Raw genomic sequence first — 26438 nt, 5'->3', positions numbered from 1 at the left:
AATGCGGCTGCTTTCGACCGAAAAGTAAGATTTTGTGTGTGTTGGGATAAGAACCGAATGCGAATTCTGCCATGCGCCAACATTATATGGGCGCCAACGGCCATACCATGTTGAGTACACCGGTTCTCGTCCGATCACCGAAGTTAAGCAACATCGGGCGTGGTTAGTACTTGGATGGGTGACCGCCTGGGAACACCACGTGCTGTTGGCTCCCCTTCATTTACTTTTTTTTTTTTTTTTATACCGCCCTCTTTCCATACCACCGTTGTGTTGTGACAAAGATTCTTGCTTAAGCATTTTAAACTACTGTAATGACCATAAAGTACGAAATTGCAGTAATTGTCTCAGTTTGAGGGAGAATGTGCTAACCAAGTTCGCCAGGAAGTCTTTGAAAACGACAAAACAGTACGAATCGGCAGATATGTTCTGAAATACGTCAGCGCCTGTTGTTGTGTAGCGGTGTACAATTCCTACTTCGATATGTAATCATAAAGTTATTCTTTAGTCGTCTCGTCTCGTCTCCTCATCTCCTGCAGACGTTTCTTGTGCTTGCGCTGTTATATGGGCCACGACCCGAGCGGCAGCGAGCGGCAGTCGAGCAAAGTCGGGACAAGTCGGGACGGGGACAGGGACAGCGATAGGAATGGTGCGAATGCACTGCAAATTACGCAAACATCTCGTCTGATGCGAGGAAGCTCACATCGCCAGCAGTGGCGCCCTCCAACAGGAACTTCCACACCCCGTACAGGCCATACGCCGGTCGGCCGCGCGCCAGCCATCCACTGGACACCAGGGACAAGATGCGTCTTCCGCGAGTGTCGAAGGCTGCACGCGCCAAGCGGATGACAGGAGGTGCAACGAGAAGCTGCGCGTCTCACACACACGGCGGCGCGCCCGCTAGTTCGGCAGTCGCTCTGCTGGCACGTCGGATTGCGGAAGGAAGTGCTTACAATTACAATTCTGTTCATGTTTTATGTTGTAAAGTTGTTACCTTGTAACGATGTAATGTTAATAAATAAATTTATAAAGCTCACAAAAAAAAAAAAAAAAACACGAAGCACGTCCTTCCGGCTCATAAGTTTTGGAACTCAGGATTGCGTTCGCGCTAACGTGACGAATTGTCAATAAAAAAAAAATGCGGCTGCTTTCGACCGAAAAGTAAGATTTTGTGTGTGTTGGGATAAGAACCGAATGCGAATTCTGCCATGCGCCAACATTATATGGGCGCCAACGGCCATACCATGTTGAGTACACCGGTTCTCGTCCGATCACCGAAGTTAAGCAACATCGGGCGTGGTTAGTACTTGGATGGGTGACCGCCTGGGAACACCACGTGCTGTTGGCTCCCCTTCATTTACTTTTTTTTTTTTTTTTATACCGCCCTCTTTCCATACCACCGTTGTGTTGTGACAAAGATTCTTGCTTAAGCATTTTAAACTACTGTAATGACCATAAAGTACGAAATTGCAGTAATTGTCTCAGTTTGAGGGAGAATGTGCTAACCAAGTTCGCCAGGAAGTCTTTGAAAACGACAAAACAGTACGAATCGGCAGATATGTTCTGAAATACGTCAGCGCCTGTTGTTGTGTAGCGGTGTACAATTCCTACTTCGATATGTAATCATAAAGTTATTCTTTAGTCGTCTCGTCTCGTCTCCTCATCTCCTGCAGACGTTTCTTGTGCTTGCGCTGTTATATGGGCCACGACCCGAGCGGCAGCGAGCGGCAGTCGAGCAAAGTCGGGACAAGTCGGGACGGGGACAGGGACAGCGATAGGAATGGTGCGAATGCACTGCAAATTACGCAAACATCTCGTCTGATGCGAGGAAGCTCACATCGCCAGCAGTGGCGCCCTCCAACAGGAACTTCCACACCCCGTACAGGCCATACGCCGGTCGGCCGCGCGCCAGCCATCCACTGGACACCAGGGACAAGATGCGTCTTCCGCGAGTGTCGAAGGCTGCACGCGCCAAGCGGATGACAGGAGGTGCAACGAGAAGCTGCGCGTCTCACACACACGGCGGCGCGCCCGCTAGTTCGGCAGTCGCTCTGCTGGCACGTCGGATTGCGGAAGGAAGTGCTTACAATTACAATTCTGTTCATGTTTTATGTTGTAAAGTTGTTACCTTGTAACGATGTAATGTTAATAAATAAATTTATAAAGCTCACAAAAAAAAAAAAAAAAACACGAAGCACGTCCTTCCGGCTCATAAGTTTTGGAACTCAGGATTGCGTTCGCGCTAACGTGACGAATTGTCAATAAAAAAAAAATGCGGCTGCTTTCGACCGAAAAGTAAGATTTTGTGTGTGTTGGGATAAGAACCGAATGCGAATTCTGCCATGCGCCAACATTATATGGGCGCCAACGGCCATACCATGTTGAGTACACCGGTTCTCGTCCGATCACCGAAGTTAAGCAACATCGGGCGTGGTTAGTACTTGGATGGGTGACCGCCTGGGAACACCACGTGCTGTTGGCTCCCCTTCATTTACTTTTTTTTTTTTTTTTATACCGCCCTCTTTCCATACCACCGTTGTGTTGTGACAAAGATTCTTGCTTAAGCATTTTAAACTACTGTAATGACCATAAAGTACGAAATTGCAGTAATTGTCTCAGTTTGAGGGAGAATGTGCTAACCAAGTTCGCCAGGAAGTCTTTGAAAACGACAAAACAGTACGAATCGGCAGATATGTTCTGAAATACGTCAGCGCCTGTTGTTGTGTAGCGGTGTACAATTCCTACTTCGATATGTAATCATAAAGTTATTCTTTAGTCGTCTCGTCTCGTCTCCTCATCTCCTGCAGACGTTTCTTGTGCTTGCGCTGTTATATGGGCCACGACCCGAGCGGCAGCGAGCGGCAGTCGAGCAAAGTCGGGACAAGTCGGGACGGGGACAGGGACAGCGATAGGAATGGTGCGAATGCACTGCAAATTACGCAAACATCTCGTCTGATGCGAGGAAGCTCACATCGCCAGCAGTGGCGCCCTCCAACAGGAACTTCCACACCCCGTACAGGCCATACGCCGGTCGGCCGCGCGCCAGCCATCCACTGGACACCAGGGACAAGATGCGTCTTCCGCGAGTGTCGAAGGCTGCACGCGCCAAGCGGATGACAGGAGGTGCAACGAGAAGCTGCGCGTCTCACACACACGGCGGCGCGCCCGCTAGTTCGGCAGTCGCTCTGCTGGCACGTCGGATTGCGGAAGGAAGTGCTTACAATTACAATTCTGTTCATGTTTTATGTTGTAAAGTTGTTACCTTGTAACGATGTAATGTTAATAAATAAATTTATAAAGCTCACAAAAAAAAAAAAAAAAAACACGAAGCACGTCCTTCCGGCTCATAAGTTTTGGAACTCAGGATTGCGTTCGCGCTAACGTGACGAATTGTCAATAAAAAAAAAATGCGGCTGCTTTCGACCGAAAAGTAAGATTTTGTGTGTGTTGGGATAAGAACCGAATGCGAATTCTGCCATGCGCCAACATTATATGGGCGCCAACGGCCATACCATGTTGAGTACACCGGTTCTCGTCCGATCACCGAAGTTAAGCAACATCGGGCGTGGTTAGTACTTGGATGGGTGACCGCCTGGGAACACCACGTGCTGTTGGCTCCCCTTCATTTACTTTTTTTTTTTTTTTTATACCGCCCTCTTTCCATACCACCGTTGTGTTGTGACAAAGATTCTTGCTTAAGCATTTTAAACTACTGTAATGACCATAAAGTACGAAATTGCAGTAATTGTCTCAGTTTGAGGGAGAATGTGCTAACCAAGTTCGCCAGGAAGTCTTTGAAAACGACAAAACAGTACGAATCGGCAGATATGTTCTGAAATACGTCAGCGCCTGTTGTTGTGTAGCGGTGTACAATTCCTACTTCGATATGTAATCATAAAGTTATTCTTTAGTCGTCTCGTCTCGTCTCCTCATCTCCTGCAGACGTTTCTTGTGCTTGCGCTGTTATATGGGCCACGACCCGAGCGGCAGCGAGCGGCAGTCGAGCAAAGTCGGGACAAGTCGGGACGGGGACAGGGACAGCGATAGGAATGGTGCGAATGCACTGCAAATTACGCAAACATCTCGTCTGATGCGAGGAAGCTCACATCGCCAGCAGTGGCGCCCTCCAACAGGAACTTCCACACCCCGTACAGGCCATACGCCGGTCGGCCGCGCGCCAGCCATCCACTGGACACCAGGGACAAGATGCGTCTTCCGCGAGTGTCGAAGGCTGCACGCGCCAAGCGGATGACAGGAGGTGCAACGAGAAGCTGCGCGTCTCACACACACGGCGGCGCGCCCGCTAGTTCGGCAGTCGCTCTGCTGGCACGTCGGATTGCGGAAGGAAGTGCTTACAATTACAATTCTGTTCATGTTTTATGTTGTAAAGTTGTTACCTTGTAACGATGTAATGTTAATAAATAAATTTATAAAGCTCACAAAAAAAAAAAAAAAAACACGAAGCACGTCCTTCCGGCTCATAAGTTTTGGAACTCAGGATTGCGTTCGCGCTAACGTGACGAATTGTCAATAAAAAAAAAATGCGGCTGCTTTCGACCGAAAAGTAAGATTTTGTGTGTGTTGGGATAAGAACCGAATGCGAATTCTGCCATGCGCCAACATTATATGGGCGCCAACGGCCATACCATGTTGAGTACACCGGTTCTCGTCCGATCACCGAAGTTAAGCAACATCGGGCGTGGTTAGTACTTGGATGGGTGACCGCCTGGGAACACCACGTGCTGTTGGCTCCCCTTCATTTACTTTTTTTTTTTTTTTTATACCGCCCTCTTTCCATACCACCGTTGTGTTGTGACAAAGATTCTTGCTTAAGCATTTTAAACTACTGTAATGACCATAAAGTACGAAATTGCAGTAATTGTCTCAGTTTGAGGGAGAATGTGCTAACCAAGTTCGCCAGGAAGTCTTTGAAAACGACAAAACAGTACGAATCGGCAGATATGTTCTGAAATACGTCAGCGCCTGTTGTTGTGTAGCGGTGTACAATTCCTACTTCGATATGTAATCATAAAGTTATTCTTTAGTCGTCTCGTCTCGTCTCCTCATCTCCTGCAGACGTTTCTTGTGCTTGCGCTGTTATATGGGCCACGACCCGAGCGGCAGCGAGCGGCAGTCGAGCAAAGTCGGGACAAGTCGGGACGGGGACAGGGACAGCGATAGGAATGGTGCGAATGCACTGCAAATTACGCAAACATCTCGTCTGATGCGAGGAAGCTCACATCGCCAGCAGTGGCGCCCTCCAACAGGAACTTCCACACCCCGTACAGGCCATACGCCGGTCGGCCGCGCGCCAGCCATCCACTGGACACCAGGGACAAGATGCGTCTTCCGCGAGTGTCGAAGGCTGCACGCGCCAAGCGGATGACAGGAGGTGCAACGAGAAGCTGCGCGTCTCACACACACGGCGGCGCGCCCGCTAGTTCGGCAGTCGCTCTGCTGGCACGTCGGATTGCGGAAGGAAGTGCTTACAATTACAATTCTGTTCATGTTTTATGTTGTAAAGTTGTTACCTTGTAACGATGTAATGTTAATAAATAAATTTATAAAGCTCACAAAAAAAAAAAAAAAACACGAAGCACGTCCTTCCGGCTCATAAGTTTTGGAACTCAGGATTGCGTTCGCGCTAACGTGACGAATTGTCAATAAAAAAAAAATGCGGCTGCTTTCGACCGAAAAGTAAGATTTTGTGTGTGTTGGGATAAGAACCGAATGCGAATTCTGCCATGCGCCAACATTATATGGGCGCCAACGGCCATACCATGTTGAGTACACCGGTTCTCGTCCGATCACCGAAGTTAAGCAACATCGGGCGTGGTTAGTACTTGGATGGGTGACCGCCTGGGAACACCACGTGCTGTTGGCTCCCCTTCATTTACTTTTTTTTTTTTTTTTATACCGCCCTCTTTCCATACCACCGTTGTGTTGTGACAAAGATTCTTGCTTAAGCATTTTAAACTACTGTAATGACCATAAAGTACGAAATTGCAGTAATTGTCTCAGTTTGAGGGAGAATGTGCTAACCAAGTTCGCCAGGAAGTCTTTGAAAACGACAAAACAGTACGAATCGGCAGATATGTTCTGAAATACGTCAGCGCCTGTTGTTGTGTAGCGGTGTACAATTCCTACTTCGATATGTAATCATAAAGTTATTCTTTAGTCGTCTCGTCTCGTCTCCTCATCTCCTGCAGACGTTTCTTGTGCTTGCGCTGTTATATGGGCCACGACCCGAGCGGCAGCGAGCGGCAGTCGAGCAAAGTCGGGACAAGTCGGGACGGGGACAGGGACAGCGATAGGAATGGTGCGAATGCACTGCAAATTACGCAAACATCTCGTCTGATGCGAGGAAGCTCACATCGCCAGCAGTGGCGCCCTCCAACAGGAACTTCCACACCCCGTACAGGCCATACGCCGGTCGGCCGCGCGCCAGCCATCCACTGGACACCAGGGACAAGATGCGTCTTCCGCGAGTGTCGAAGGCTGCACGCGCCAAGCGGATGACAGGAGGTGCAACGAGAAGCTGCGCGTCTCACACACACGGCGGCGCGCCCGCTAGTTCGGCAGTCGCTCTGCTGGCACGTCGGATTGCGGAAGGAAGTGCTTACAATTACAATTCTGTTCATGTTTTATGTTGTAAAGTTGTTACCTTGTAACGATGTAATGTTAATAAATAAATTTATAAAGCTCACAAAAAAAAAAAAAAAAACACGAAGCACGTCCTTCCGGCTCATAAGTTTTGGAACTCAGGATTGCGTTCGCGCTAACGTGACGAATTGTCAATAAAAAAAAAATGCGGCTGCTTTCGACCGAAAAGTAAGATTTTGTGTGTGTTGGGATAAGAACCGAATGCGAATTCTGCCATGCGCCAACATTATATGGGCGCCAACGGCCATACCATGTTGAGTACACCGGTTCTCGTCCGATCACCGAAGTTAAGCAACATCGGGCGTGGTTAGTACTTGGATGGGTGACCGCCTGGGAACACCACGTGCTGTTGGCTCCCCTTCATTTACTTTTTTTTTTTTTTTTATACCGCCCTCTTTCCATACCACCGTTGTGTTGTGACAAAGATTCTTGCTTAAGCATTTTAAACTACTGTAATGACCATAAAGTACGAAATTGCAGTAATTGTCTCAGTTTGAGGGAGAATGTGCTAACCAAGTTCGCCAGGAAGTCTTTGAAAACGACAAAACAGTACGAATCGGCAGATATGTTCTGAAATACGTCAGCGCCTGTTGTTGTGTAGCGGTGTACAATTCCTACTTCGATATGTAATCATAAAGTTATTCTTTAGTCGTCTCGTCTCGTCTCCTCATCTCCTGCAGACGTTTCTTGTGCTTGCGCTGTTATATGGGCCACGACCCGAGCGGCAGCGAGCGGCAGTCGAGCAAAGTCGGGACAAGTCGGGACGGGGACAGGGACAGCGATAGGAATGGTGCGAATGCACTGCAAATTACGCAAACATCTCGTCTGATGCGAGGAAGCTCACATCGCCAGCAGTGGCGCCCTCCAACAGGAACTTCCACACCCCGTACAGGCCATACGCCGGTCGGCCGCGCGCCAGCCATCCACTGGACACCAGGGACAAGATGCGTCTTCCGCGAGTGTCGAAGGCTGCACGCGCCAAGCGGATGACAGGAGGTGCAACGAGAAGCTGCGCGTCTCACACACACGGCGGCGCGCCCGCTAGTTCGGCAGTCGCTCTGCTGGCACGTCGGATTGCGGAAGGAAGTGCTTACAATTACAATTCTGTTCATGTTTTATGTTGTAAAGTTGTTACCTTGTAACGATGTAATGTTAATAAATAAATTTATAAAGCTCACAAAAAAAAAAAAAAAAACACGAAGCACGTCCTTCCGGCTCATAAGTTTTGGAACTCAGGATTGCGTTCGCGCTAACGTGACGAATTGTCAATAAAAAAAAAATGCGGCTGCTTTCGACCGAAAAGTAAGATTTTGTGTGTGTTGGGATAAGAACCGAATGCGAATTCTGCCATGCGCCAACATTATATGGGCGCCAACGGCCATACCATGTTGAGTACACACCGGTTCTCGTCCGATCACCGAAGTTAAGCAACATCGGGCGTGGTTAGTACTTGGATGGGTGACCGCCTGGGAACACCACGTGCTGTTGGCTCCCCTTCATTTACTTTTTTTTTTTTTTTTATACCGCCCTCTTTCCATACCACCGTTGTGTTGTGACAAAGATTCTTGCTTAAGCATTTTAAACTACTGTAATGACCATAAAGTACGAAATTGCAGTAATTGTCTCAGTTTGAGGGAGAATGTGCTAACCAAGTTCGCCAGGAAGTCTTTGAAAACGACAAAACAGTACGAATCGGCAGATATGTTCTGAAATACGTCAGCGCCTGTTGTTGTGTAGCGGTGTACAATTCCTACTTCGATATGTAATCATAAAGTTATTCTTTAGTCGTCTCGTCTCGTCTCCTCATCTCCTGCAGACGTTTCTTGTGCTTGCGCTGTTATATGGGCCACGACCCGAGCGGCAGCGAGCGGCAGTCGAGCAAAGTCGGGACAAGTCGGGACGGGGACAGGGACAGCGATAGGAATGGTGCGAATGCACTGCAAATTACGCAAACATCTCGTCTGATGCGAGGAAGCTCACATCGCCAGCAGTGGCGCCCTCCAACAGGAACTTCCACACCCCGTACAGGCCATACGCCGGTCGGCCGCGCGCCAGCCATCCACTGGACACCAGGGACAAGATGCGTCTTCCGCGAGTGTCGAAGGCTGCACGCGCCAAGCGGATGACAGGAGGTGCAACGAGAAGCTGCGCGTCTCACACACACGGCGGCGCGCCCGCTAGTTCGGCAGTCGCTCTGCTGGCACGTCGGATTGCGGAAGGAAGTGCTTACAATTACAATTCTGTTCATGTTTTATGTTGTAAAGTTGTTACCTTGTAACGATGTAATGTTAATAAATAAATTTATAAAGCTCACAAAAAAAAAAAAAAAAACACGAAGCACGTCCTTCCGGCTCATAAGTTTTGGAACTCAGGATTGCGTTCGCGCTAACGTGACGAATTGTCAATAAAAAAAAAATGCGGCTGCTTTCGACCGAAAAGTAAGATTTTGTGTGTGTTGGGATAAGAACCGAATGCGAATTCTGCCATGCGCCAACATTATATGGGCGCCAACGGCCATACCATGTTGAGTACACCGGTTCTCGTCCGATCACCGAAGTTAAGCAACATCGGGCGTGGTTAGTACTTGGATGGGTGACCGCCTGGGAACACCACGTGCTGTTGGCTCCCCTTCATTTACTTTTTTTTTTTTTTTTATACCGCCCTCTTTCCATACCACCGTTGTGTTGTGACAAAGATTCTTGCTTAAGCATTTTAAACTACTGTAATGACCATAAAGTACGAAATTGCAGTAATTGTCTCAGTTTGAGGGAGAATGTGCTAACCAAGTTCGCCAGGAAGTCTTTGAAAACGACAAAACAGTACGAATCGGCAGATATGTTCTGAAATACGTCAGCGCCTGTTGTTGTGTAGCGGTGTACAATTCCTACTTCGATATGTAATCATAAAGTTATTCTTTAGTCGTCTCGTCTCGTCTCCTCATCTCCTGCAGACGTTTCTTGTGCTTGCGCTGTTATATGGGCCACGACCCGAGCGGCAGCGAGCGGCAGTCGAGCAAAGTCGGGACAAGTCGGGACGGGGACAGGGACAGCGATAGGAATGGTGCGAATGCACTGCAAATTACGCAAACATCTCGTCTGATGCGAGGAAGCTCACATCGCCAGCAGTGGCGCCCTCCAACAGGAACTTCCACACCCCGTACAGGCCATACGCCGGTCGGCCGCGCGCCAGCCATCCACTGGACACCAGGGACAAGATGCGTCTTCCGCGAGTGTCGAAGGCTGCACGCGCCAAGCGGATGACAGGAGGTGCAACGAGAAGCTGCGCGTCTCACACACACGGCGGCGCGCCCGCTAGTTCGGCAGTCGCTCTGCTGGCACGTCGGATTGCGGAAGGAAGTGCTTACAATTACAATTCTGTTCATGTTTTATGTTGTAAAGTTGTTACCTTGTAACGATGTAATGTTAATAAATAAATTTATAAAGCTCACAAAAAAAAAAAAAAAAACACGAAGCACGTCCTTCCGGCTCATAAGTTTTGGAACTCAGGATTGCGTTCGCGCTAACGTGACGAATTGTCAATAAAAAAAAAATGCGGCTGCTTTCGACCGAAAAGTAAGATTTTGTGTGTGTTGGGATAAGAACCGAATGCGAATTCTGCCATGCGCCAACATTATATGGGCGCCAACGGCCATACCATGTTGAGTACACCGGTTCTCGTCCGATCACCGAAGTTAAGCAACATCGGGCGTGGTTAGTACTTGGATGGGTGACCGCCTGGGAACACCACGTGCTGTTGGCTCCCCTTCATTTACTTTTTTTTTTTTTTTTATACCGCCCTCTTTCCATACCACCGTTGTGTTGTGACAAAGATTCTTGCTTAAGCATTTTAAACTACTGTAATGACCATAAAGTACGAAATTGCAGTAATTGTCTCAGTTTGAGGGAGAATGTGCTAACCAAGTTCGCCAGGAAGTCTTTGAAAACGACAAAACAGTACGAATCGGCAGATATGTTCTGAAATACGTCAGCGCCTGTTGTTGTGTAGCGGTGTACAATTCCTACTTCGATATGTAATCATAAAGTTATTCTTTAGTCGTCTCGTCTCGTCTCCTCATCTCCTGCAGACGTTTCTTGTGCTTGCGCTGTTATATGGGCCACGACCCGAGCGGCAGCGAGCGGCAGTCGAGCAAAGTCGGGACAAGTCGGGACGGGGACAGGGACAGCGATAGGAATGGTGCGAATGCACTGCAAATTACGCAAACATCTCGTCTGATGCGAGGAAGCTCACATCGCCAGCAGTGGCGCCCTCCAACAGGAACTTCCACACCCCGTACAGGCCATACGCCGGTCGGCCGCGCGCCAGCCATCCACTGGACACCAGGGACAAGATGCGTCTTCCGCGAGTGTCGAAGGCTGCACGCGCCAAGCGGATGACAGGAGGTGCAACGAGAAGCTGCGCGTCTCACACACACGGCGGCGCGCCCGCTAGTTCGGCAGTCGCTCTGCTGGCACGTCGGATTGCGGAAGGAAGTGCTTACAATTACAATTCTGTTCATGTTTTATGTTGTAAAGTTGTTACCTTGTAACGATGTAATGTTAATAAATAAATTTATAAAGCTCACAAAAAAAAAAAAAAAAACACGAAGCACGTCCTTCCGGCTCATAAGTTTTGGAACTCAGGATTGCGTTCGCGCTAACGTGACGAATTGTCAATAAAAAAAAAATGCGGCTGCTTTCGACCGAAAAGTAAGATTTTGTGTGTGTTGGGATAAGAACCGAATGCGAATTCTGCCATGCGCCAACATTATATGGGCGCCAACGGCCATACCATGTTGAGTACACCGGTTCTCGTCCGATCACCGAAGTTAAGCAACATCGGGCGTGGTTAGTACTTGGATGGGTGACCGCCTGGGAACACCACGTGCTGTTGGCTCCCCTTCATTTACTTTTTTTTTTTTTTTTATACCGCCCTCTTTCCATACCACCGTTGTGTTGTGACAAAGATTCTTGCTTAAGCATTTTAAACTACTGTAATGACCATAAAGTACGAAATTGCAGTAATTGTCTCAGTTTGAGGGAGAATGTGCTAACCAAGTTCGCCAGGAAGTCTTTGAAAACGACAAAACAGTACGAATCGGCAGATATGTTCTGAAATACGTCAGCGCCTGTTGTTGTGTAGCGGTGTACAATTCCTACTTCGATATGTAATCATAAAGTTATTCTTTAGTCGTCTCGTCTCGTCTCCTCATCTCCTGCAGACGTTTCTTGTGCTTGCGCTGTTATATGGGCCACGACCCGAGCGGCAGCGAGCGGCAGTCGAGCAAAGTCGGGACAAGTCGGGACGGGGACAGGGACAGCGATAGGAATGGTGCGAATGCACTGCAAATTACGCAAACATCTCGTCTGATGCGAGGAAGCTCACATCGCCAGCAGTGGCGCCCTCCAACAGGAACTTCCACACCCCGTACAGGCCATACGCCGGTCGGCCGCGCGCCAGCCATCCACTGGACACCAGGGACAAGATGCGTCTTCCGCGAGTGTCGAAGGCTGCACGCGCCAAGCGGATGACAGGAGGTGCAACGAGAAGCTGCGCGTCTCACACACACGGCGGCGCGCCCGCTAGTTCGGCAGTCGCTCTGCTGGCACGTCGGATTGCGGAAGGAAGTGCTTACAATTACAATTCTGTTCATGTTTTATGTTGTAAAGTTGTTACCTTGTAACGATGTAATGTTAATAAATAAATTTATAAAGCTCACAAAAAAAAAAAAAAAAACACGAAGCACGTCCTTCCGGCTCATAAGTTTTGGAACTCAGGATTGCGTTCGCGCTAACGTGACGAATTGTCAATAAAAAAAAAATGCGGCTGCTTTCGACCGAAAAGTAAGATTTTGTGTGTGTTGGGATAAGAACCGAATGCGAATTCTGCCATGCGCCAACATTATATGGGCGCCAACGGCCATACCATGTTGAGTACACCGGTTCTCGTCCGATCACCGAAGTTAAGCAACATCGGGCGTGGTTAGTACTTGGATGGGTGACCGCCTGGGAACACCACGTGCTGTTGGCTCCCCTTCATTTACTTTTTTTTTTTTTTTTATACCGCCCTCTTTCCATACCACCGTTGTGTTGTGACAAAGATTCTTGCTTAAGCATTTTAAACTACTGTAATGACCATAAAGTACGAAATTGCAGTAATTGTCTCAGTTTGAGGGAGAATGTGCTAACCAAGTTCGCCAGGAAGTCTTTGAAAACGACAAAACAGTACGAATCGGCAGATATGTTCTGAAATACGTCAGCGCCTGTTGTTGTGTAGCGGTGTACAATTCCTACTTCGATATGTAATCATAAAGTTATTCTTTAGTCGTCTCGTCTCGTCTCCTCATCTCCTGCAGACGTTTCTTGTGCTTGCGCTGTTATATGGGCCACGACCCGAGCGGCAGCGAGCGGCAGTCGAGCAAAGTCGGGACAAGTCGGGACGGGGACAGGGACAGCGATAGGAATGGTGCGAATGCACTGCAAATTACGCAAACATCTCGTCTGATGCGAGGAAGCTCACATCGCCAGCAGTGGCGCCCTCCAACAGGAACTTCCACACCCCGTACAGGCCATACGCCGGTCGGCCGCGCGCCAGCCATCCACTGGACACCAGGGACAAGATGCGTCTTCCGCGAGTGTCGAAGGCTGCACGCGCCAAGCGGATGACAGGAGGTGCAACGAGAAGCTGCGCGTCTCACACACACGGCGGCGCGCCCGCTAGTTCGGCAGTCGCTCTGCTGGCACGTCGGATTGCGGAAGGAAGTGCTTACAATTACAATTCTGTTCATGTTTTATGTTGTAAAGTTGTTACCTTGTAACGATGTAATGTTAATAAATAAATTTATAAAGCTCACAAAAAAAAAAAAAAAACACGAAGCACGTCCTTCCGGCTCATAAGTTTTGGAACTCAGGATTGCGTTCGCGCTAACGTGACGAATTGTCAATAAAAAAAAAATGCGGCTGCTTTCGACCGAAAAGTAAGATTTTGTGTGTGTGTTGGGATAAGAACCGAATGCGAATTCTGCCATGCGCCAACATTATATGGGCGCCAACGGCCATACCATGTTGAGTACACCGGTTCTCGTCCGATCACCGAAGTTAAGCAACATCGGGCGTGGTTAGTACTTGGATGGGTGACCGCCTGGGAACACCACGTGCTGTTGGCTCCCCTTCATTTACTTTTTTTTTTTTTTTTATACCGCCCTCTTTCCATACCACCGTTGTGTTGTGACAAAGATTCTTGCTTAAGCATTTTAAACTACTGTAATGACCATAAAGTACGAAATTGCAGTAATTGTCTCAGTTTGAGGGAGAATGTGCTAACCAAGTTCGCCAGGAAGTCTTTGAAAACGACAAAACAGTACGAATCGGCAGATATGTTCTGAAATACGTCAGCGCCTGTTGTTGTGTAGCGGTGTACAATTCCTACTTCGATATGTAATCATAAAGTTATTCTTTAGTCGTCTCGTCTCGTCTCCTCATCTCCTGCAGACGTTTCTTGTGCTTGCGCTGTTATATGGGCCACGACCCGAGCGGCAGCGAGCGGCAGTCGAGCAAAGTCGGGACAAGTCGGGACGGGGACAGGGACAGCGATAGGAATGGTGCGAATGCACTGCAAATTACGCAAACATCTCGTCTGATGCGAGGAAGCTCACATCGCCAGCAGTGGCGCCCTCCAACAGGAACTTCCACACCCCGTACAGGCCATACGCCGGTCGGCCGCGCGCCAGCCATCCACTGGACACCAGGGACAAGATGCGTCTTCCGCGAGTGTCGAAGGCTGCACGCGCCAAGCGGATGACAGGAGGTGCAACGAGAAGCTGCGCGTCTCACACACACGGCGGCGCGCCCGCTAGTTCGGCAGTCGCTCTGCTGGCACGTCGGATTGCGGAAGGAAGTGCTTACAATTACAATTCTGTTCATGTTTTATGTTGTAAAGTTGTTACCTTGTAACGATGTAATGTTAATAAATAAATTTATAAAGCTCACAAAAAAAAAAAAAAAAACACGAAGCACGTCCTTCCGGCTCATAAGTTTTGGAACTCAGGATTGCGTTCGCGCTAACGTGACGAATTGTCAATAAAAAAAAAATGCGGCTGCTTTCGACCGAAAAGTAAGATTTTGTGTGTGTTGGGATAAGAACCGAATGCGAATTCTGCCATGCGCCAACATTATATGGGCGCCAACGGCCATACCATGTTGAGTACACCGGTTCTCGTCCGATCACCGAAGTTAAGCAACATCGGGCGTGGTTAGTACTTGGATGGGTGACCGCCTGGGAACACCACGTGCTGTTGGCTCCCCTTCATTTACTTTTTTTTTTTTTTTTATACCGCCCTCTTTCCATACCACCGTTGTGTTGTGACAAAGATTCTTGCTTAAGCATTTTAAACTACTGTAATGACCATAAAGTACGAAATTGCAGTAATTGTCTCAGTTTGAGGGAGAATGTGCTAACCAAGTTCGCCAGGAAGTCTTTGAAAACGACAAAACAGTACGAATCGGCAGATATGTTCTGAAATACGTCAGCGCCTGTTGTTGTGTAGCGGTGTACAATTCCTACTTCGATATGTAATCATAAAGTTATTCTTTAGTCGTCTCGTCTCGTCTCCTCATCTCCTGCAGACGTTTCTTGTGCTTGCGCTGTTATATGGGCCACGACCCGAGCGGCAGCGAGCGGCAGTCGAGCAAAGTCGGGACAAGTCGGGACGGGGACAGGGACAGCGATAGGAATGGTGCGAATGCACTGCAAATTACGCAAACATCTCGTCTGATGCGAGGAAGCTCACATCGCCAGCAGTGGCGCCCTCCAACAGGAACTTCCACACCCCGTACAGGCCATACGCCGGTCGGCCGCGCGCCAGCCATCCACTGGACACCAGGGACAAGATGCGTCTTCCGCGAGTGTCGAAGGCTGCACGCGCCAAGCGGATGACAGGAGGTGCAACGAGAAGCTGCGCGTCTCACACACACGGCGGCGCGCCCGCTAGTTCGGCAGTCGCTCTGCTGGCACGTCGGATTGCGGAAGGAAGTGCTTACAATTACAATTCTGTTCATGTTTTATGTTGTAAAGTTGTTACCTTGTAACGATGTAATGTTAATAAATAAATTTATAAAGCTCACAAAAAAAAAAAAAAAAACACGAAGCACGTCCTTCCGGCTCATAAGTTTTGGAACTCAGGATTGCGTTCGCGCTAACGTGACGAATTGTCAATAAAAAAAAAATGCGGCTGCTTTCGACCGAAAAGTAAGATTTTGTGTGTGTTGGGATAAGAACCGAATGCGAATTCTGCCATGCGCCAACATTATATGGGCGCCAACGGCCATACCATGTTGAGTACACCGGTTCTCGTCCGATCACCGAAGTTAAGCAACATCGGGCGTGGTTAGTACTTGGATGGGTGACCGCCTGGGAACACCACGTGCTGTTGGCTCCCCTTCATTTACTTTTTTTTTTTTTTTTATACCGCCCTCTTTCCATACCACCGTTGTGTTGTGACAAAGATTCTTGCTTAAGCATTTTAAACTACTGTAATGACCATAAAGTACGAAATTGCAGTAATTGTCTCAGTTTGAGGGAGAATGTGCTAACCAAGTTCGCCAGGAAGTCTTTGAAAACGACAAAACAGTACGAATCGGCAGATATGTTCTGAAATACGTCAGCGCCTGTTGTTGTGTAGCGGTGTACAATTCCTACTTCGATATGTAATCATAAAGTTATTCTTTAGTCGTCTCGTCTCGTCTCCTCATCTCCTGCAGACGTTTCTTGTGCTTGCGCTGTTATATGGGCCACGACCCGAGCGGCAGCGAGCGGCAGTCGAGCAAAGTCGGGACAAGTCGGGACGGGGACAGGGACAGCGATAGGAATGGTGCGAATGCACTGCAAATTACGCAAACATCTCGTCTGATGCGAGGAAGCTCACATCGCCAGCAGTGGCGCCCTCCAACAGGAACTTCCACACCCCGTACAGGCCATACGCCGGTCGGCCGCGCGCCAGCCATCCACTGGACACCAGGGACAAGATGCGTCTTCCGCGAGTGTCGAAGGCTGCACGCGCCAAGCGGATGACAGGAGGTGCAACGAGAAGCTGCGCGTCTCACACACACGGCGGCGCGCCCGCTAGTTCGGCAGTCGCTCTGCTGGCACGTCGGATTGCGGAAGGAAGTGCTTACAATTACAATTCTGTTCATGTTTTATGTTGTAAAGTTGTTACCTTGTAACGATGTAATGTTAATAAATAAATTTATAAAGCTCACAAAAAAAAAAAAAAAAACACGAAGCACGTCCTTCCGGCTCATAAGTTTTGGAACTCAGGATTGCGTTCGCGCTAACGTGACGAATTGTCAATAAAAAAAAAATGCGGCTGCTTTCGACCGAAAAGTAAGATTTTGTGTGTGTTGGGATAAGAACCGAATGCGAATTCTGCCATGCGCCAACATTATATGGGCGCCAACGGCCATACCATGTTGAGTACACCGGTTCTCGTCCGATCACCGAAGTTAAGCAACATCGGGCGTGGTTAGTACTTGGATGGGTGACCGCCTGGGAACACCACGTGCTGTTGGCTCCCCTTCATTTACTTTTTTTTTTTTTTTTATACCGCCCTCTTTCCATACCACCGTTGTGTTGTGACAAAGATTCTTGCTTAAGCATTTTAAACTACTGTAATGACCATAAAGTACGAAATTGCAGTAATTGTCTCAGTTTGAGGGAGAATGTGCTAACCAAGTTCGCCAGGAAGTCTTTGAAAACGACAAAACAGTACGAATCGGCAGATATGTTCTGAAATACGTCAGCGCCTGTTGTTGTGTAGCGGTGTACAATTCCTACTTCGATATGTAATCATAAAGTTATTCTTTAGTCGTCTCGTCTCGTCTCCTCATCTCCTGCAGACGTTTCTTGTGCTTGCGCTGTTATATGGGCCACGACCCGAGCGGCAGCGAGCGGCAGTCGAGCAAAGTCGGGACAAGTCGGGACGGGGACAGGGACAGCGATAGGAATGGTGCGAATGCACTGCAAATTACGCAAACATCTCGTCTGATGCGAGGAAGCTCACATCGCCAGCAGTGGCGCCCTCCAACAGGAACTTCCACACCCCGTACAGGCCATACGCCGGTCGGCCGCGCGCCAGCCATCCACTGGACACCAGGGACAAGATGCGTCTTCCGCGAGTGTCGAAGGCTGCACGCGCCAAGCGGATGACAGGAGGTGCAACGAGAAGCTGCGCGTCTCACACACACGGCGGCGCGCCCGCTAGTTCGGCAGTCGCTCTGCTGGCACGTCGGATTGCGGAAGGAAGTGCTTACAATTACAATTCTGTTCATGTTTTATGTTGTAAAGTTGTTACCTTGTAACGATGTAATGTTAATAAATAAATTTATAAAGCTCACAAAAAAAAAAAAAAAAACACGAAGCACGTCCTTCCGGCTCATAAGTTTTGGAACTCAGGATTGCGTTCGCGCTAACGTGACGAATTGTCAATAAAAAAAAAATGCGGCTGCTTTCGACCGAAAAGTAAGATTTTGTGTGTGTTGGGATAAGAACCGAATGCGAATTCTGCCATGCGCCAACATTATATGGGCGCCAACGGCCATACCATGTTGAGTACACCGGTTCTCGTCCGATCACCGAAGTTAAGCAACATCGGGCGTGGTTAGTACTTGGATGGGTGACCGCCTGGGAACACCACGTGCTGTTGGCTCCCCTTCATTTACTTTTTTTTTTTTTTTTATACCGCCCTCTTTCCATACCACCGTTGTGTTGTGACAAAGATTCTTGCTTAAGCATTTTAAACTACTGTAATGACCATAAAGTACGAAATTGCAGTAATTGTCTCAGTTTGAGGGAGAATGTGCTAACCAAGTTCGCCAGGAAGTCTTTGAAAACGACAAAACAGTACGAATCGGCAGATATGTTCTGAAATACGTCAGCGCCTGTTGTTGTGTAGCGGTGTACAATTCCTACTTCGATATGTAATCATAAAGTTATTCTTTAGTCGTCTCGTCTCGTCTCCTCATCTCCTGCAGACGTTTCTTGTGCTTGCGCTGTTATATGGGCCACGACCCGAGCGGCAGCGAGCGGCAGTCGAGCAAAGTCGGGACAAGTCGGGACGGGGACAGGGACAGCGATAGGAATGGTGCGAATGCACTGCAAATTACGCAAACATCTCGTCTGATGCGAGGAAGCTCACATCGCCAGCAGTGGCGCCCTCCAACAGGAACTTCCACACCCCGTACAGGCCATACGCCGGTCGGCCGCGCGCCAGCCATCCACTGGACACCAGGGACAAGATGCGTCTTCCGCGAGTGTCGAAGGCTGCACGCGCCAAGCGGATGACAGGAGGTGCAACGAGAAGCTGCGCGTCTCACACACACGGCGGCGCGCCCGCTAGTTCGGCAGTCGCTCTGCTGGCACGTCGGATTGCGGAAGGAAGTGCTTACAATTACAATTCTGTTCATGTTTTATGTTGTAAAGTTGTTACCTTGTAACGATGTAATGTTAATAAATAAATTTATAAAGCTCACAAAAAAAAAAAAAAAAACACGAAGCACGTCCTTCCGGCTCATAAGTTTTGGAACTCAGGATTGCGTTCGCGCTAACGTGACGAATTGTCAATAAAAAAAAAATGCGGCTGCTTTCGACCGAAAAGTAAGATTTTGTGTGTGTTGGGATAAGAACCGAATGCGAATTCTGCCATGCGCCAACATTATATGGGCGCCAACGGCCATACCATGTTGAGTACACCGGTTCTCGTCCGATCACCGAAGTTAAGCAACATCGGGCGTGGTTAGTACTTGGATGGGTGACCGCCTGGGAACACCACGTGCTGTTGGCTCCCCTTCATTTACTTTTTTTTTTTTTTTTATACCGCCCTCTTTCCATACCACCGTTGTGTTGTGACAAAGATTCTTGCTTAAGCATTTTAAACTACTGTAATGACCATAAAGTACGAAATTGCAGTAATTGTCTCAGTTTGAGGGAGAATGTGCTAACCAAGTTCGCCAGGAAGTCTTTGAAAACGACAAAACAGTACGAATCGGCAGATATGTTCTGAAATACGTCAGCGCCTGTTGTTGTGTAGCGGTGTACAATTCCTACTTCGATATGTAATCATAAAGTTATTCTTTAGTCGTCTCGTCTCGTCTCCTCATCTCCTGCAGACGTTTCTTGTGCTTGCGCTGTTATATGGGCCACGACCCGAGCGGCAGCGAGCGGCAGTCGAGCAAAGTCGGGACAAGTCGGGACGGGGACAGGGACAGCGATAGGAATGGTGCGAATGCACTGCAAATTACGCAAACATCTCGTCTGATGCGAGGAAGCTCACATCGCCAGCAGTGGCGCCCTCCAACAGGAACTTCCACACCCCGTACAGGCCATACGCCGGTCGGCCGCGCGCCAGCCATCCACTGGACACCAGGGACAAGATGCGTCTTCCGCGAGTGTCGAAGGCTGCACGCGCCAAGCGGATGACAGGAGGTGCAACGAGAAGCTGCGCGTCTCACACACACGGCGGCGCGCCCGCTAGTTCGGCAGTCGCTCTGCTGGCACGTCGGATTGCGGAAGGAAGTGCTTACAATTACAATTCTGTTCATGTTTTATGTTGTAAAGTTGTTACCTTGTAACGATGTAATGTTAATAAATAAATTTATAAAGCTCACAAAAAAAAAAAAAAAAACACGAAGCACGTCCTTCCGGCTCATAAGTTTTGGAACTCAGGATTGCGTTCGCGCTAACGTGACGAATTGTCAATAAAAAAAAAATGCGGCTGCTTTCGACCGAAAAGTAAGATTTTGTGTGTGTTGGGATAAGAACCGAATGCGAATTCTGCCATGCGCCAACATTATATGGGCGCCAACGGCCATACCATGTTGAGTACACCGGTTCTCGTCCGATCACCGAAGTTAAGCAACATCGGGCGTGGTTAGTACTTGGATGGGTGACCGCCTGGGAACACCACGTGCTGTTGGCTCCCCTTCATTTACTTTTTTTTTTTTTTTTATACCGCCCTCTTTCCATACCACCGTTGTGTTGTGACAAAGATTCTTGCTTAAGCATTTTAAACTACTGTAATGACCATAAAGTACGAAATTGCAGTAATTGTCTCAGTTTGAGGGAGAATGTGCTAACCAAGTTCGCCAGGAAGTCTTTGAAAACGACAAAACAGTACGAATCGGCAGATATGTTCTGAAATACGTCAGCGCCTGTTGTTGTGTAGCGGTGTACAATTCCTACTTCGATATGTAATCATAAAGTTATTCTTTAGTCGTCTCGTCTCGTCTCCTCATCTCCTGCAGACGTTTCTTGTGCTTGCGCTGTTATATGGGCCACGACCCGAGCGGCAGCGAGCGGCAGTCGAGCAAAGTCGGGACAAGTCGGGACGGGGACAGGGACAGCGATAGGAATGGTGCGAATGCACTGCAAATTACGCAAACATCTCGTCTGATGCGAGGAAGCTCACATCGCCAGCAGTGGCGCCCTCCAACAGGAACTTCCACACCCCGTACAGGCCATACGCCGGTCGGCCGCGCGCCAGCCATCCACTGGACACCAGGGACAAGATGCGTCTTCCGCGAGTGTCGAAGGCTGCACGCGCCAAGCGGATGACAGGAGGTGCAACGAGAAGCTGCGCGTCTCACACACACGGCGGCGCGCCCGCTAGTTCGGCAGTCGCTCTGCTGGCACGTCGGATTGCGGAAGGAAGTGCTTACAATTACAATTCTGTTCATGTTTTATGTTGTAAAGTTGTTACCTTGTAACGATGTAATGTTAATAAATAAATTTATAAAGCTCACAAAAAAAAAAAAAAAAACACGAAGCACGTCCTTCCGGCTCATAAGTTTTGGAACTCAGGATTGCGTTCGCGCTAACGTGACGAATTGTCAATAAAAAAAAAATGCGGCTGCTTTCGACCGAAAAGTAAGATTTTGTGTGTGTTGGGATAAGAACCGAATGCGAATTCTGCCATGCGCCAACATTATATGGGCGCCAACGGCCATACCATGTTGAGTACACCGGTTCTCGTCCGATCACCGAAGTTAAGCAACATCGGGCGTGGTTAGTACTTGGATGGGTGACCGCCTGGGAACACCACGTGCTGTTGGCTCCCCTTCATTTACTTTTTTTTTTTTTTTTTATACCGCCCTCTTTCCATACCACCGTTGTGTTGTGACAAAGATTCTTGCTTAAGCATTTTAAACTACTGTAATGACCATAAAGTACGAAATTGCAGTAATTGTCTCAGTTTGAGGGAGAATGTGCTAACCAAGTTCGCCAGGAAGTCTTTGAAAACGACAAAACAGTACGAATCGGCAGATATGTTCTGAAATACGTCAGCGCCTGTTGTTGTGTAGCGGTGTACAATTCCTACTTCGATATGTAATCATAAAGTTATTCTTTAGTCGTCTCGTCTCGTCTCCTCATCTCCTGCAGACGTTTCTTGTGCTTGCGCTGTTATATGGGCCACGACCCGAGCGGCAGCGAGCGGCAGTCGAGCAAAGTCGGGACAAGTCGGGACGGGGACAGGGACAGCGATAGGAATGGTGCGAATGCACTGCAAATTACGCAAACATCTCGTCTGATGCGAGGAAGCTCACATCGCCAGCAGTGGCGCCCTCCAACAGGAACTTCCACACCCCGTACAGGCCATACGCCGGTCGGCCGCGCGCCAGCCATCCACTGGACACCAGGGACAAGATGCGTCTTCCGCGAGTGTCGAAGGCTGCACGCGCCAAGCGGATGACAGGAGGTGCAACGAGAAGCTGCGCGTCTCACACACACGGCGGCGCGCCCGCTAGTTCGGCAGTCGCTCTGCTGGCACGTCGGATTGCGGAAGGAAGTGCTTACAATTACAATTCTGTTCATGTTTTATGTTGTAAAGTTGTTACCTTGTAACGATGTAATGTTAATAAATAAATTTATAAAGCTCACAAAAAAAAAAAAAAAAACACGAAGCACGTCCTTCCGGCTCATAAGTTTTGGAACTCAGGATTGCGTTCGCGCTAACGTGACGAATTGTCAATAAAAAAAAAATGCGGCTGCTTTCGACCGAAAAGTAAGATTTTGTGTGTGTTGGGATAAGAACCGAATGCGAATTCTGCCATGCGCCAACATTATATGGGCGCCAACGGCCATACCATGTTGAGTACACCGGTTCTCGTCCGATCACCGAAGTTAAGCAACATCGGGCGTGGTTAGTACTTGGATGGGTGACCGCCTGGGAACACCACGTGCTGTTGGCTCCCCTTCATTTACTTTTTTTTTTTTTTTTATACCGCCCTCTTTCCATACCACCGTTGTGTTGTGACAAAGATTCTTGCTTAAGCATTTTAAACTACTGTAATGACCATAAAGTACGAAATTGCAGTAATTGTCTCAGTTTGAGGGAGAATGTGCTAACCAAGTTCGCCAGGAAGTCTTTGAAAACGACAAAACAGTACGAATCGGCAGATATGTTCTGAAATACGTCAGCGCCTGTTGTTGTGTAGCGGTGTACAATTCCTACTTCGATATGTAATCATAAAGTTATTCTTTAGTCGTCTCGTCTCGTCTCCTCATCTCCTGCAGACGTTTCTTGTGCTTGCGCTGTTATATGGGCCACGACCCGAGCGGCAGCGAGCGGCAGTCGAGCAAAGTCGGGACAAGTCGGGACGGGGACAGGGACAGCGATAGGAATGGTGCGAATGCACTGCAAATTACGCAAACATCTCGTCTGATGCGAGGAAGCTCACATCGCCAGCAGTGGCGCCCTCCAACAGGAACTTCCACACCCCGTACAGGCCATACGCCGGTCGGCCGCGCGCCAGCCATCCACTGGACACCAGGGACAAGATGCGTCTTCCGCGAGTGTCGAAGGCTGCACGCGCCAAGCGGATGACAGGAGGTGCAACGAGAAGCTGCGCGTCTCACACACACGGCGGCGCGCCCGCTAGTTCGGCAGTCGCTCTGCTGGCACGTCGGATTGCGGAAGGAAGTGCTTACAATTACAATTCTGTTCATGTTTTATGTTGTAAAGTTGTTACCTTGTAACGATGTAATGTTAATAAATAAATTTATAAAGCTCACAAAAAAAAAAAAAAAAACACGAAGCACGTCCTTCCGGCTCATAAGTTTTGGAACTCAGGATTGCGTTCGCGCTAACGTGACGAATTGTCAATAAAAAAAAAATGCGGCTGCTTTCGACCGAAAAGTAAGATTTTGTGTGTGTTGGGATAAGAACCGAATGCGAATTCTGCCATGCGCCAACATTATATGGGCGCCAACGGCCATACCATGTTGAGTACACCGGTTCTCGTCCGATCACCGAAGTTAAGCAACATCGGGCGTGGTTAGTACTTGGATGGGTGACCGCCTGGGAACACCACGTGCTGTTGGCTCCCCTTCATTTACTTTTTTTTTTTTTTTTTATACCGCCCTCTTTCCATACCACCGTTGTGTTGTGACAAAGATTCTTGCTTAAGCATTTTAAACTACTGTAATGACCATAAAGTACGAAATTGCAGTAATTGTCTCAGTTTGAGGGAGAATGTGCTAACCAAGTTCGCCAGGAAGTCTTTGAAAACGACAAAACAGTACGAATCGGCAGATATGTTCTGAAATACGTCAGCGCCTGTTGTTGTGTAGCGGTGTACAATTCCTACTTCGATATGTAATCATAAAGTTATTCTTTAGTCGTCTCGTCTCGTCTCCTCATCTCCTGCAGACGTTTCTTGTGCTTGCGCTGTTATATGGGCCACGACCCGAGCGGCAGCGAGCGGCAGTCGAGCAAAGTCGGGACAAGTCGGGACGGGGACAGGGACAGCGATAGGAATGGTGCGAATGCACTGCAAATTACGCAAACATCTCGTCTGATGCGAGGAAGCTCACATCGCCAGCAGTGGCGCCCTCCAACAGGAACTTCCACACCCCGTACAGGCCATACGCCGGTCGGCCGCGCGCCAGCCATCCACTGGACACCAGGGACAAGATGCGTCTTCCGCGAGTGTCGAAGGCTGCACGCGCCAAGCGGATGACAGGAGGTGCAACGAGAAGCTGCGCGTCTCACACACACGGCGGCGCGCCCGCTAGTTCGGCAGTCGCTCTGCTGGCACGTCGGATTGCGGAAGGAAGTGCTTACAATTACAATTCTGTTCATGTTTTATGTTGTAAAGTTGTTACCTTGTAACGATGTAATGTTAATAAATAAATTTATAAAGCTCACAAAAAAAAAAAAAAAAACACGAAGCACGTCCTTCCGGCTCATAAGTTTTGGAACTCAGGATTGCGTTCGCGCTAACGTGACGAATTGTCAATAAAAAAAAAATGCGGCTGCTTTCGACCGAAAAGTAAGATTTTGTGTGTGTTGGGATAAGAACCGAATGCGAATTCTGCCATGCGCCAACATTATATGGGCGCCAACGGCCATACCATGTTGAGTACACCGGTTCTCGTCCGATCACCGAAGTTAAGCAACATCGGGCGTGGTTAGTACTTGGATGGGTGACCGCCTGGGAACACCACGTGCTGTTGGCTCCCCTTCATTTACTTTTTTTTTTTTTTTTATACCGCCCTCTTTCCATACCACCGTTGTGTTGTGACAAAGATTCTTGCTTAAGCATTTTAAACTACTGTAATGACCATAAAGTACGAAATTGCAGTAATTGTCTCAGTTTGAGGGAGAATGTGCTAACCAAGTTCGCCAGGAAGTCTTTGAAAACGACAAAACAGTACGAATCGGCAGATATGTTCTGAAATACGTCAGCGCCTGTTGTTGTGTAGCGGTGTACAATTCCTACTTCGATATGTAATCATAAAGTTATTCTTTAGTCGTCTCGTCTCGTCTCCTCATCTCCTGCAGACGTTTCTTGTGCTTGCGCTGTTATATGGGCCACGACCCGAGCGGCAGCGAGCGGCAGTCGAGCAAAGTCGGGACAAGTCGGGACGGGGACAGGGACAGCGATAGGAATGGTGCGAATGCACTGCAAATTACGCAAACATCTCGTCTGATGCGAGGAAGCTCACATCGCCAGCAGTGGCGCCCTCCAACAGGAACTTCCACACCCCGTACAGGCCATACGCCGGTCGGCCGCGCGCCAGCCATCCACTGGACACCAGGGACAAGATGCGTCTTCCGCGAGTGTCGAAGGCTGCACGCGCCAAGCGGATGACAGGAGGTGCAACGAGAAGCTGCGCGTCTCACACACACGGCGGCGCGCCCGCTAGTTCGGCAGTCGCTCTGCTGGCACGTCGGATTGCGGAAGGAAGTGCTTACAATTACAATTCTGTTCATGTTTTATGTTGTAAAGTTGTTACCTTGTAACGATGTAATGTTAATAAATAAATTTATAAAGCTCACAAAAAAAAAAAAAAAAACACGAAGCACGTCCTTCCGGCTCATAAGTTTTGGAACTCAGGATTGCGTTCGCGCTAACGTGACGAATTGTCAATAAAAAAAAAATGCGGCTGCTTTCGACCGAAAAGTAAGATTTTGTGTGTGTTGGGATAAGAACCGAATGCGAATTCTGCCATGCGCCAACATTATATGGGCGCCAACGGCCATACCATGTTGAGTACACCGGTTCTCGTCCGATCACCGAAGTTAAGCAACATCGGGCGTGGTTAGTACTTGGATGGGTGACCGCCTGGGAACACCACGTGCTGTTGGCTCCCCTTCATTTACTTTTTTTTTTTTTTTTATACCGCCCTCTTTCCATACCACCGTTGTGTTGTGACAAAGATTCTTGCTTAAGCATTTTAAACTACTGTAATGACCATAAAGTACGAAATTGCAGTAATTGTCTCAGTTT

General features: G+C 48.5%; 24 non-coding genes across 24 annotated transcripts; all 24 read left to right on the top strand.

Moving 5' to 3' along the window:
• Nucleotides 1-92: 92 nt before the first annotated feature.
• Nucleotides 93-211, top strand: LOC124774839. Its single transcript, XR_007015545.1, has one exon. It is a non-coding gene; the product is annotated as a 5S ribosomal RNA (ribosomal RNA).
• A 1015-nt stretch (nt 212-1226) lies between these two features.
• Nucleotides 1227-1345, top strand: LOC124774837. Its single transcript, XR_007015544.1, has one exon. It is a non-coding gene; the product is annotated as a 5S ribosomal RNA (ribosomal RNA).
• A 1015-nt stretch (nt 1346-2360) lies between these two features.
• On the top strand, nt 2361-2479 carry LOC124774836. The gene has a single exon (XR_007015543.1). It is a non-coding gene; the product is annotated as a 5S ribosomal RNA (ribosomal RNA).
• Nucleotides 2480-3495: 1016 nt separating this feature from the next.
• LOC124774835 lies at nt 3496-3614 on the top strand. Its single transcript, XR_007015542.1, has one exon. It is a non-coding gene; the product is annotated as a 5S ribosomal RNA (ribosomal RNA).
• Nucleotides 3615-4629: 1015 nt separating this feature from the next.
• LOC124774834 lies at nt 4630-4748 on the top strand. Its single transcript, XR_007015541.1, has one exon. It is a non-coding gene; the product is annotated as a 5S ribosomal RNA (ribosomal RNA).
• A 1014-nt stretch (nt 4749-5762) lies between these two features.
• LOC124774833 lies at nt 5763-5881 on the top strand. The gene has a single exon (XR_007015540.1). It is a non-coding gene; the product is annotated as a 5S ribosomal RNA (ribosomal RNA).
• A 1015-nt stretch (nt 5882-6896) lies between these two features.
• On the top strand, nt 6897-7015 carry LOC124774832. The gene has a single exon (XR_007015539.1). It is a non-coding gene; the product is annotated as a 5S ribosomal RNA (ribosomal RNA).
• Nucleotides 7016-8030: 1015 nt separating this feature from the next.
• LOC124774843 lies at nt 8031-8151 on the top strand. The gene has a single exon (XR_007015549.1). It is a non-coding gene; the product is annotated as a 5S ribosomal RNA (ribosomal RNA).
• A 1015-nt stretch (nt 8152-9166) lies between these two features.
• Nucleotides 9167-9285, top strand: LOC124774831. The gene has a single exon (XR_007015538.1). It is a non-coding gene; the product is annotated as a 5S ribosomal RNA (ribosomal RNA).
• A 1015-nt stretch (nt 9286-10300) lies between these two features.
• On the top strand, nt 10301-10419 carry LOC124774830. Its single transcript, XR_007015537.1, has one exon. It is a non-coding gene; the product is annotated as a 5S ribosomal RNA (ribosomal RNA).
• A 1015-nt stretch (nt 10420-11434) lies between these two features.
• On the top strand, nt 11435-11553 carry LOC124774829. Its single transcript, XR_007015536.1, has one exon. It is a non-coding gene; the product is annotated as a 5S ribosomal RNA (ribosomal RNA).
• Nucleotides 11554-12568: 1015 nt separating this feature from the next.
• Nucleotides 12569-12687, top strand: LOC124774827. Its single transcript, XR_007015534.1, has one exon. It is a non-coding gene; the product is annotated as a 5S ribosomal RNA (ribosomal RNA).
• A 1016-nt stretch (nt 12688-13703) lies between these two features.
• LOC124774826 lies at nt 13704-13822 on the top strand. Its single transcript, XR_007015533.1, has one exon. It is a non-coding gene; the product is annotated as a 5S ribosomal RNA (ribosomal RNA).
• Nucleotides 13823-14837: 1015 nt separating this feature from the next.
• LOC124774825 lies at nt 14838-14956 on the top strand. Its single transcript, XR_007015532.1, has one exon. It is a non-coding gene; the product is annotated as a 5S ribosomal RNA (ribosomal RNA).
• A 1015-nt stretch (nt 14957-15971) lies between these two features.
• Nucleotides 15972-16090, top strand: LOC124774824. The gene has a single exon (XR_007015531.1). It is a non-coding gene; the product is annotated as a 5S ribosomal RNA (ribosomal RNA).
• Nucleotides 16091-17105: 1015 nt separating this feature from the next.
• Nucleotides 17106-17224, top strand: LOC124774823. Its single transcript, XR_007015530.1, has one exon. It is a non-coding gene; the product is annotated as a 5S ribosomal RNA (ribosomal RNA).
• Nucleotides 17225-18239: 1015 nt separating this feature from the next.
• LOC124774821 lies at nt 18240-18358 on the top strand. Its single transcript, XR_007015529.1, has one exon. It is a non-coding gene; the product is annotated as a 5S ribosomal RNA (ribosomal RNA).
• Nucleotides 18359-19373: 1015 nt separating this feature from the next.
• LOC124774820 lies at nt 19374-19492 on the top strand. Its single transcript, XR_007015528.1, has one exon. It is a non-coding gene; the product is annotated as a 5S ribosomal RNA (ribosomal RNA).
• Nucleotides 19493-20507: 1015 nt separating this feature from the next.
• On the top strand, nt 20508-20626 carry LOC124774819. The gene has a single exon (XR_007015527.1). It is a non-coding gene; the product is annotated as a 5S ribosomal RNA (ribosomal RNA).
• A 1015-nt stretch (nt 20627-21641) lies between these two features.
• On the top strand, nt 21642-21760 carry LOC124774818. The gene has a single exon (XR_007015526.1). It is a non-coding gene; the product is annotated as a 5S ribosomal RNA (ribosomal RNA).
• Nucleotides 21761-22776: 1016 nt separating this feature from the next.
• LOC124774817 lies at nt 22777-22895 on the top strand. Its single transcript, XR_007015525.1, has one exon. It is a non-coding gene; the product is annotated as a 5S ribosomal RNA (ribosomal RNA).
• A 1015-nt stretch (nt 22896-23910) lies between these two features.
• On the top strand, nt 23911-24029 carry LOC124774815. Its single transcript, XR_007015523.1, has one exon. It is a non-coding gene; the product is annotated as a 5S ribosomal RNA (ribosomal RNA).
• Nucleotides 24030-25045: 1016 nt separating this feature from the next.
• LOC124774814 lies at nt 25046-25164 on the top strand. The gene has a single exon (XR_007015522.1). It is a non-coding gene; the product is annotated as a 5S ribosomal RNA (ribosomal RNA).
• A 1015-nt stretch (nt 25165-26179) lies between these two features.
• Nucleotides 26180-26298, top strand: LOC124774813. Its single transcript, XR_007015521.1, has one exon. It is a non-coding gene; the product is annotated as a 5S ribosomal RNA (ribosomal RNA).
• The last annotated feature ends 140 nt before the right edge of the window (nt 26299-26438 follow it).

Source organism: Schistocerca piceifrons, unplaced genomic scaffold (genome assembly GCF_021461385.2).
Source record: "Schistocerca piceifrons isolate TAMUIC-IGC-003096 unplaced genomic scaffold, iqSchPice1.1 HiC_scaffold_99, whole genome shotgun sequence".
NCBI classification, from domain to species: domain Eukaryota; kingdom Metazoa; phylum Arthropoda; class Insecta; order Orthoptera; family Acrididae; genus Schistocerca; species Schistocerca piceifrons.
This window is presented reverse-complemented; position numbering and strand designations above follow the sequence as displayed.